Source organism: Sander vitreus, chromosome 15, assembly GCF_031162955.1.
Source record: "Sander vitreus isolate 19-12246 chromosome 15, sanVit1, whole genome shotgun sequence".
NCBI classification, from domain to species: Eukaryota; Metazoa; Chordata; class Actinopteri; order Perciformes; family Percidae; genus Sander; species Sander vitreus.
The window spans coordinates 3,825,125-3,835,508 of NC_135869.1; positions in this window are offsets into that span (position 1 = coordinate 3,825,125).

The window sequence follows — 10,384 nt, forward strand, 5'->3', positions numbered from 1 at the left end:
GTATGGTGTATAGTGGTAACATGCTGTGACATGTTATTTCACTGAAGGGGAGACATTACAGCGTATAATGGCATGCTTCTTTCTAAGTAAAGTAGTTGATTTAATAAGGTTTTTTTTCCACTGTCATTGCCATTCTATGAAGTGTGTATTGAAACAACAAAACTGCTTATAACCACAATCATTTGCCCCTATTACAAAACGATTTAACTTATAAAACGAAGAATGCGAAAACAAAATTTTAATTTCACTGGACATAATCATTTATTGCTCATATTCATGCTCCCTAAGAAATGCAGGCAGCTCTCCAGCGGCAGACACCTGTGCAGTAGTGATGTGCGGATCGATACTAAAGTATCAATATTTACGATCCCAACGTCTCCTGCTCTAGTATCGATTCTCATATAAAAAGATCGATATTTAAACTCAGTAATTTGGTGTGAGTGTTTATGTTATCATAAGTAACTTGTTGTCACCAGAAAAGTCTAATTATATCCGGTTAGGGGAAGGAACTACTTCTCCTTCCGTCATAAGAGTGAATATGATGATATAATGAAGCGGCGGTCTGAGGAGGAGGTCCGGGGCGAGAAGACGCTAGGGCAAGACAGACTTCAATCAGTGAGTCATTTGGCAGCAGCGGCAGAAGTTATCCAGGTACAGGGAGATAGCGTGATAGTCGCGTTATCACTGACTGTGGGGAAGTTATTCACGTCTGTTACGGCTTTAGGTTTTTAATGTTCAAGAGTTCCCCGGAATCCCAGCATTCTTACAACAAGCTAACAGAAAGCAGTTTGTTCAAATAGAAAATACTAGTGAAACATGAAGTAAGCTATCCTAATGAAATAAATGCAACAATGAGTAGCTTTCCCGAGATCAGTGCTAAGAGTGTATTGAGAGAGGCTGCATATAGCCCATAGTTAAAACTAATAGAGTTTAGAGAGATCTTTTTCGTCCCCCTGGACATCATACTGTACAACAACTCATAGTCATGGCAGGGAGGACAATAGACAAAAGAACAATTTCTACCGCCATCTGTGCTCTTTACTTCCATCTACACTCCATTTGCACTGCTTACTGTGACTACTGTGTTATAAGTTAATTTGATTTTTAATATAGGTTTAATTTATGTATGTTTCATATGCTACTGGATACTTGAATTTCCCTCTAGATAAATAAAGTATATATCTATCTATATCTATCTATCTATCTTTAGCATACAGTGCAGTGTGGCTCCATCAGTCAGTTTGCCCTGTGTATCTGTGTTGTTTGTAGATGATTCTCCAAGAGCAGCAGCACTCACAAGAAGCCTGGGAGAGATGATTGTGAGGGACCTCCAGCCTATGTCTGTAGTAGAAGATGTCTGTAGATGAATGGGGCCTAACTGATAAGGTGATGGCAGTTGTGACAGACAACGGGGCAAATATGGTGGCTGCAGTACACAAGGCTGGGTGGAGGCATTATCCTTGTTTTGCCCACACTCTGAATTTAGTTGTAAAGGACAGTCTAAAAGCTGTCCCTGAAGTGGTGCAGATCCTAGGAAAATGCAGCACAATTGTGTCATTTTTTCACCATAGCACTAAGGCCACAGAGAAGCTTAGGGCTGTTCAATAGCAGATGGAAATAGCAGAACACAAGTTGATCCAGTCTGTAGAAACCCGCTGGAATTCAGTGTTCTACATGCTGGACAGGCTGCATGAACAACATGAAGCTGTGACCACAGTCCACTGTCTTCTAGGCAGGAGTGAATTGTGCATTAATGTGGGAGATGTATCACTCATCACTCAAACTGTTGATGCACTGAGGCCCTTTGAGGAAGTGACAAGGGAGGTATCATCAGAAAAATATGTTTCAGTCTCCAAAGTGATTCCTCTCGTGTCTCTTCTTCAAAGAGCCTGCTCTGTTGCCACACAGCTGGCACAGCAATGCCAGCGTAGATTTGCAGGCATTGAGACCAATCACTCTCTAGCTGCTAGTACATTTCTGGATGCTAGGTTTAAACACCTTGGCTTTCAAGACAAAAACAATGCTGAGGGAATGAAAAAACGACTTTCCTCTGAGCTGAAGGAAGTCTACCAGACAGTAGAGTCCACTCCCACTCCAACTCCAAGCTCTGCATTGGCACCTACTTCTAGCTCTGCCTCAGTGCCTAGCTCCCAGAGTCCCGCACTTGCCCCAGACTCGGGCTGCAACAAAAGTAGGGTTATGGGCAGATTTTGACACGCAAGTTGCGTCTTCCCAACATCACCGGGCAGCTACCACAGACGTAATAATTGAAATGCGTCGTTACTCGGAGGAAAAACTGATTCCCAGAGAAAAGGATCCACTTGTTTGTTGGCAAGAGCATCATCAAACCTTCCCAGGCTTAAGCAAACTTGCTGTGAAGTACTTGGGAATTGTTGCTACTTCTGTACCTGCAGAGCGGATGTTTTCAAAGGCAGGGGAGGTAGTGAACAAAAAAGAAGAAGAACAGACTCAAGGGGAAAACTGTAAACGTGCTCTTATTCCTAAACAAAAACCTGTGAATAAGGACAGTTTTCAGAACAGGCTCAGGTTTAACATTTTCAGGGGAGCCTATTTTTATTTTATTTTTTTGTAAACATGAATGTTTTGTGAAAACAATTTGAGTTCACAGTTTTCAAGGGTGCCTGATTTACATGTATTGTAAAGAACAGCAAAAAGTGGATATGGAATATTTTGTGACAAGGTTAAGAGTCACAATCTTTTTATTTGTGTGTAATTTTCAACCTGTTTTACTGTACAAGTCTCTGAGATTTTCTTTATAATTAAATAATATGAGAGTAGCTTATTGTCTTGTCATTGTGCAGCTATAATTTGGAATTGGTAAGCCTACTGCCTACTTTTTTACTTTACTTTAAACTAGTTGTCACATCACACTACAAATAAAATACGTAAAAAGTATTGGTATCGGTATCGGCAATACCAGCCTGGGTATTACTTGGTATCGGATCGAATAGGAATTAAGTGGTATCGCACATCACTACTGTGCAGCAAGTCTTGCACAAAGATGAATGCCGGAGAGTTCCTGATCACCTTGATCAGGAATGTTCCCCTGATGTTCTTCATCCTCCTCCTCCTCATCCTCCTCCAGAATATCGCCTGTCGACAGACAACCTGGAGGATGCAGCATGCCGAGTTGACTTTGGGGGCAAATAAAGGCCGGATCTCCAAAGCCCTCAGGAAAATTGCTCGCCAGCGGGTTTTAAGCATGGCAACGCAGCGCTCAATGATGCTCCTGGCCTTGGCATGGTGCTTGTTAAAGCGTGCTTGAACTTGGCCTGATAAATAAAAAAAGGGCTTACATTTAATTTATGTAGTGTTTCTATTGCAAGTGAACAAATGTAATATTTTATTGTGTATTCTCACCCGCTACAGGCTGGCGGTATGGCGTCATGACGGTGACCGGATGCTGCAGGCATGGGTATCCCTCATCTACAAGGAGAAAGAAGCCAGCTGGTGGATACAGCGACTCCTTGTACATTGGTGACCTCCGGAGGACAAGGGCGTCATGGACTGACCCTGTGTTGCCAACGTATGTATCCAGTATGTATTTCCCTCTGCTGTCACACACCCCCTGAAGAATAACTGAAGGGAAGAGCTTGCGATTTATGTAGCAGGTTCAGCAGGTGGGAGATTGCACCAACCATATAGCGGAAGGCCTCATGACCAGCCATGCGAGCAAAGCCAGCCCCCACCTCCTCCATCTCATCTGGCTTGGGGAAATGAATGATGTTGTGCAGGATGGCCATCATCTCTTCCACTACACTGTGAACTATTCGTCCAGCAGTGGCTCTCGGAATGCCAAAGATGTCTGCTGTGACTCTGTACGAGGTGTCCACATGCGAGCCAGTGCAGACAAACGGCTATCTCGATCTCATGGATCCATCCGTGTGGCTTTTGCCGACCAGCACATTGATGGTGTCCCTGGAGAGCCTAAAGGCTGGCTTTAGGTCAGCCTCTGAGAAAAACGTGAACAGGATAGGCACGCAGTCATTCACTTGTGCATATCTCTGAGAAGGAGTTTGATCCTGTTTAAAAAAGAAAAATACATATTTAATATCAACTGTTATCATTCTAATAGTATTTATTGATTATTCATTTTGCAATGTCTTTTTTTGTTTGTTCATAAATGAACGTACATTTCATGTATTACATATTATATATTATGTAATGTTAAATGTAATATTTACTTTTTATTATGTTATCAGGCTCTTAATAAACATTTACTACATTATGAAATTATGAAAATGTCTGTTCTGTGTGCATTCCATTAATTCTATTCTGGTAATTTATATTTCATTGAAAAAATGTAACGTTTTCAACCTGTTTCTACTTTACAATGTACTATGCTAATCATCAACCGTCCCTCTGAGGACTTATTGCCATCCTTTGAATTTGAGATTTTTAACATTTCTTATGTTTTCCTATAGTCCATTTTAGAATATGGGCTATACAGAAACATTAACGTTACTTGATTTATGATACAAAGATTATCAAACTTGTTTTATCTGCAAATGAAACCTGAACCTCTTGGTATAGGTAAATGTGTGCAGAGTTAGTAATGTAATGTACTAAAATAAATAATCAAACTACCCATGTTATTATGCCTATTATATGGGTTTTACCTTAACATTTGTTATCTACTGTATCCTATTTTGTTTAGTATTGTCCATTATTGTTGTAAAGGTAAACGCTGCTTTAGGTAGGCTAAATTTATATGTGTATATCATATATATAAAAATGTATATGATACTTACATTGCTAGAGACAAAAGCTGAAACAGCCAAACGCCATTCCAGCCTCTTCCTCCTCATCCTGGCTCTCCTCACTCGCAGGTTCCTCCCAGCTCAGCAGCCTCCTCTTCTGCTTCTCGGTATAGTATACCGACGGTAGTGGCTAACTTTACCCGGTTAATACTTATTTTACCGTTCTTTTCTGCTTTCAATTAAAAGTGAATCACAAACAATGAGGTTTTTTTCCCGCCGTTGTCTCGTTATTTATACAGTTATTGGCCCGTGAAGCTTAAAAGCACTTTAAATGAAAACAAAACAACAAAGGCAGTATGAAAGGGGACCGTCAATTCTTTATTATAAATACACACATTTGCAACATCAAAGCCAACTATAAAGTGGAAAGCGCCCTCTATGCTGGGGTGTTGCGCAATAAAGGCATCATCTCAAAACTGTCAACAGCGTAAGGCCGGTTACACACTGGCTGCGTCGCGTGAGCGTGGCGTTTCTGTTGCGTGGCGGCTGTGTGGATTTTTCTGTCTTTACACACCAGAAACGTGTCTGACGCGGTGCTGCTGCTGCTAGCCTTGTCTGTATGTATTGTCTGACATGTATGTTCCCCATTGATAAAATGAAATACCATGTTAAATGTAGTAGGTTGAAAGGGCTGTATGTTTAGTTTACACAACCCCCCCCCCCAATTTTTGTTTAATATTTGAACCATTGTAACTAATCCTTATAGACTTATTGAAGCTATTACGCTTCCACGTCAGTAGATGGCGCTATGGCGCTGCTGTGGATCCATTAGGGAGACCGTAGCTCTTAGCTCTGCTCATGCGCAGCTCAGAAATAAACAAGCTTTGCCGTGAGCAACATGCTAACGTGCTCTCTGTTGATTCACAGGTACTGAAAAACTCACTTTTTCATATTGTATTGTATATTGTATTCTCATACTGCTTGTATCAGCAGATTATCTAAATGTTATAGAAATCGTTGTGTGATGTTGTGAGCTGATTTTGAGGTGTAAAAGGAGAGTAAAAAAGCGTAACTTTGAAGCTAGTTGTTCCGACCAGTGTCGGCAGGCTGAGTAGTTCTTATGAACTTCGGTTTTACAATGCGGTTTTTCATAGTAGTTTGTAAGTGTAAGTTACTGATATTAGCATCCCGTAACATAAGAAAATACGTTCTTCTTTTGTTCAGAGTATTAGCCAGCCAGCAGTGAGGAAATGGTGATGAGAAATACTGTTTCAAGCTAGTTTTACATTCCCGGTCATTCAGTAACATGGTGACGCCATCTTGTCAAGCGCTAATATTAAGTGCACCTGTATGAGTGAACATGATGTGTAAGAATGTTGTGTGTATGGGTGTGTATTATGCTACGGTTAAATTTGTGTTACTGTTGGTGTATGAGTCCAGTGAATGTGAAGTGAGGTTATATTATTTTGGTATCTTTTAGTATTTTAAATTAAGCCAAGTCTTGTATGTGTAATATGTGTTAAATCATTTGAATTTATGTGCATTTATTTTCTGTCAGACTGTTTCATATTATTTATCATCAGTTTGGTTACACCATTTATTTAATTTTTAAACGTTTTATTATCATCTTAACATGCACTTTTATCAGAGTTAATACATAGAGAATATGTGAATGTATGGGAACTGTATGCAATTGTTTCAGAAATAAACAAGCTTTGCCGTGAGCAACACGCTAACGCTAGCTCTCTGTTGATTCACAGTTTTCTTAAGCTACGCAGTGCTTCCTAGCCTGTGTAGCCATTGCTGCCGGTCCAGATTCCCCCTAGGTCTGGTGCCGGTAACATAAACATAAATATATAGCCTACTGATTTGATTACAGCAAAGACAACGTCGGCAGTATTGACGGCATAATAACCTACAGAATATTTCGTTCTGTATTGACAGGTGCAATATTAGAATTTTTTTATTTTTTTTTTATTACATTTATAAAAATATATCAAAACCTAGAGACTTTCAAACATCAAGATGTCATTTATTAAATGTATTTGTGTCAAAATGACATATAAACATCTTTTCCTATTCTATTTTTCCTGGAAACGCTTCCAACACGCTTGCGTGTCACGTGAAAAATAGGCGTTGGTTCTATTTCTAGCATGCACGTGTTTTCGGCGCTGCTCAAACCGCGCCTGAGACGTGCGTGTCACACAGGCAGTGTGTAAGCTCTAACCTGTTACCATGGGAGCCGAAATAAAAACGGACACGCCACGCAGCTGACACGCTCGCGCGACGCATCCAGTGAGTAACCGGCCTAAGTGTGCTTCTGAACTTGCGAGTTCATTCTTCCAGGTACAACCAGCAAGAACCTTCTCCCCAAGAACACAAGTCCGTTCTTTGAATTCTTGGTATTGAGAAACGCCCACTATCTTCTTATTTGTTTGTAACTTGAATCTTGTATTGTATTGTCTTGCTCTTCTTAAATACATAGTTGTTTAAATAAAGTAGTGCTGGTTGTTTTGCCCAGTTTCGAAGTACTGCTTTGTATTTATTGTGTGCCCCCCCACACCTCAAAAAAAATAAATTTTTATGCCATTAATAAATGCAGAGTCGAATTCTAAGGGACTGTTCGTTATTTATTTAAGGGGCCACCGAAGGAGTATTGGGACCTTTATGCTAAAAAGACTTGACCCTGCTCTCGCCAGTAATAATTTTCCTATGACCCTCCAAAATGATTTGAAAAAGAGGCATGACCCTCCCCTTATGTGCTAGTTTGTGCTTAGCAAAGATGTACAGATGCCATTTGATTTTTTTTTTTTTTTTTTTACAGCCATGCCATACACGAGTTAACCTCTGCATTCTCATCTTACACATCACACTCCTCTGTTATGGTGTGGTGGCCATTTCAGTAGATTTACTCACTAACATTGTTGTGGAAACACAATAAGCATGGAAACTAAATGCACACTTCCTGCATTACTGCATTACTTCAAATACTAAGTTACTCCTCTAGTAAACTAGAGCCTCATACTTCGGGAAACTGGTGGTCACCGAACAGGAGTATCTGTGTTGCACGGAGTGGGACCTGTTGCGTCGCAACACCCAAGAGACGCAGTGTTTTGTACAGTCTGAAGAACCTGGTGATGAACACGGAAACTTTTTTCCATGTCCCGAAAATAAATTGGAGAAGGCGACCCAGACCCGAGGGACAAGATGGACAGTTATCCACTGAGTAAGTAAACTAGACAAGTTATGTTTTACATTGGTGCGATTATTTCAGATATATTGTGCAAATTGCTTTTGATTTTAGTTGGCATCGCCAGCTGTAAGTCATGACTGGTTTCCCAAAGTATAAAGCTCTGTTGCGGCATAGCTCTCTCTCTCTCTCATAGCCCTTTCACGGAGCTCCTGCAGCTCGGTACACTTACAAAGTTCTCAATACTTCGGTTAACATGTAGGGACTCTCACTATGCTACCGTTGAAGTTTGGTGATATTTTGAGCCTTTTTAGTGGTATAAATAGCGATTTGTTTTTACTTTCCGGTGCCCCGAATACTAGCGTTGTATGCTAACCAGCGGTTCGCGCTAGCTTCGTTCAAGCTACAAACACAATCAATTAGCATGAAAACATGTCCCAGAGAACGACAGAGTGGGTACACATCTGTTATTAACCCCTAGGTTCGTTTTGCGCCGGAATTGTCCTTTAAGACACGTTGAGAAAACAGTTCCGTATTTTGCCGTAATCCAATGACACCGAAAAAAAAGTAATCCACAGCGATCAGGAGATCCACAAAAAGGGTCACGGTGTATCCAGCAAGGCGAGCGTCACATTCACCAGTCAGCTCCGAACAGGTGAACGAGGCCTCTCCACTTCGCCGTTTAAACAAAGTGGAAAATGGACGTATAAAAGTCCAAATCTACATAAAACCCACAATCAATTAGTAAGCAGACATCACATTTATATACATGGCATTTATGAAACCTTTATTGCAAGGTTGGCACGGCAAGATGTCCAGACTAGTGCAACAGTAATTTTCGTTTTTTGCGTCCTGCTGCTCCCATCGTCAGCCACTTTTTTACTAAAGCAGTATATAAAATCTGATGCATAAATAATATCTGGTCATGCCAGATGTAATTATTCCACTCATTTTTTAAACAATGCAATTACCCGTTTCAGCCACCAGGGCCCCCTGCCCCCCAGCTAACTCATGGGTCAGACCAATCTGGTAGCGAAGGAGGGCCGAGACTAAGAGCCAAGGTTATAATTGTTAACGAAAACGAACGAAATAACGAAAACTAGGTGGGGAAAAAACATTGTCGTTAACTGAAATAAAAATAAAAACGAGTCATTACAAAAAAACGATAACTAAACTAAAACTGTAATGTCTGTTTGCAAAACTAACAAAAATAAAATAAAATGATCGAGTAAATGTCCTTAGTTTTCGTCTTTGTCGATGTCTTTCATGGAGCAAATAACGTTATATATTTCCGACCATGACATTTCCCGTAGACATGTATAGTTTCCGACTGGGAACCCAGAAATCCCGACATTCCACGTCAAATTGAACACAACATAGTCCATGCCCCTCGCCTGGCATCATGGTGGTACCGAAAGTCGGTAGAAAGCGGCACCTATTTGATTATGACTGTGTCAGATAAAAGCAAGTGCCTTGCAGTGGAAGGTGGTAAAATATGTGGACAATTTATTACAGGGAAGAATCTCACGAATTTGAAAGTACATTTGAGAAGCGCACACAAGCTCGGAGGCTAACCTAGCTTACCTTAACAAGGTAGAGGAGAAAGCAAAGCCCCCTTTCCACGAAACAGAAGCTAACCCCGATAACGTTACGGGCATGGATGTATGGATACAGGGCCAGGCAGCATGACAGAGACAACAGCAGGACAGCGAACACTACAGGAAGGCGACCCGATAGCTGCTGATTAGTACATACACAGGAACACCAAAAGCGGGAGGAAGCGTGGGTTAATATGTGGATTGATACTGGGATGTCTACACAACTGTGTGACTCAATTGACTTCAAAAAGTTTGCCACTTTACTCGAACCAAAGTTCAATACACCTGTTCATGTATGTCTTCTTTAGTCTGTTGGCTATTTAGTTTTTTTTTTCCTGGAACACGTCACTTTTGCACTTCCTGCGGCGTCTTGTGTAGACTGCTTACATATTTATGACCATATGTAGGCTACATTTTATGCACTGGTATTATTGTTGAATACATTGTGAATACATATTTCTAAAATTGTATGATGTTTTTGTTGTTATTACACAATACTTTTTCTGACCTTTTGGAAATCCCGACAAATAACCCATATTACCAAAAAAGACTAAAACTAATAAAAACTAAACTAAAACTAAGCATTTTCAAAAAATAAAAACTAAACTAGCAAACCCTCTTTAAAAACTAATTAAAACCATACTTTTTTGTTTTTTTGAAAACGAAAAGTCAAAACGAAATAAAAATAAAAACTAATGAAAAATACAAAACTATAATAACCTTGCTAAGAGCTACAAAAAAAAAAATGCATCAGACAAGCCACTTTGAAATGTAGCTGTTTTCATGAATACAAAAGGTGGTTGACCTCCCCCCATACTAAAAAATGTTGGGTGACCCTCCCCTCAACAATGACTAAAAAGACTAGACCATCCCCT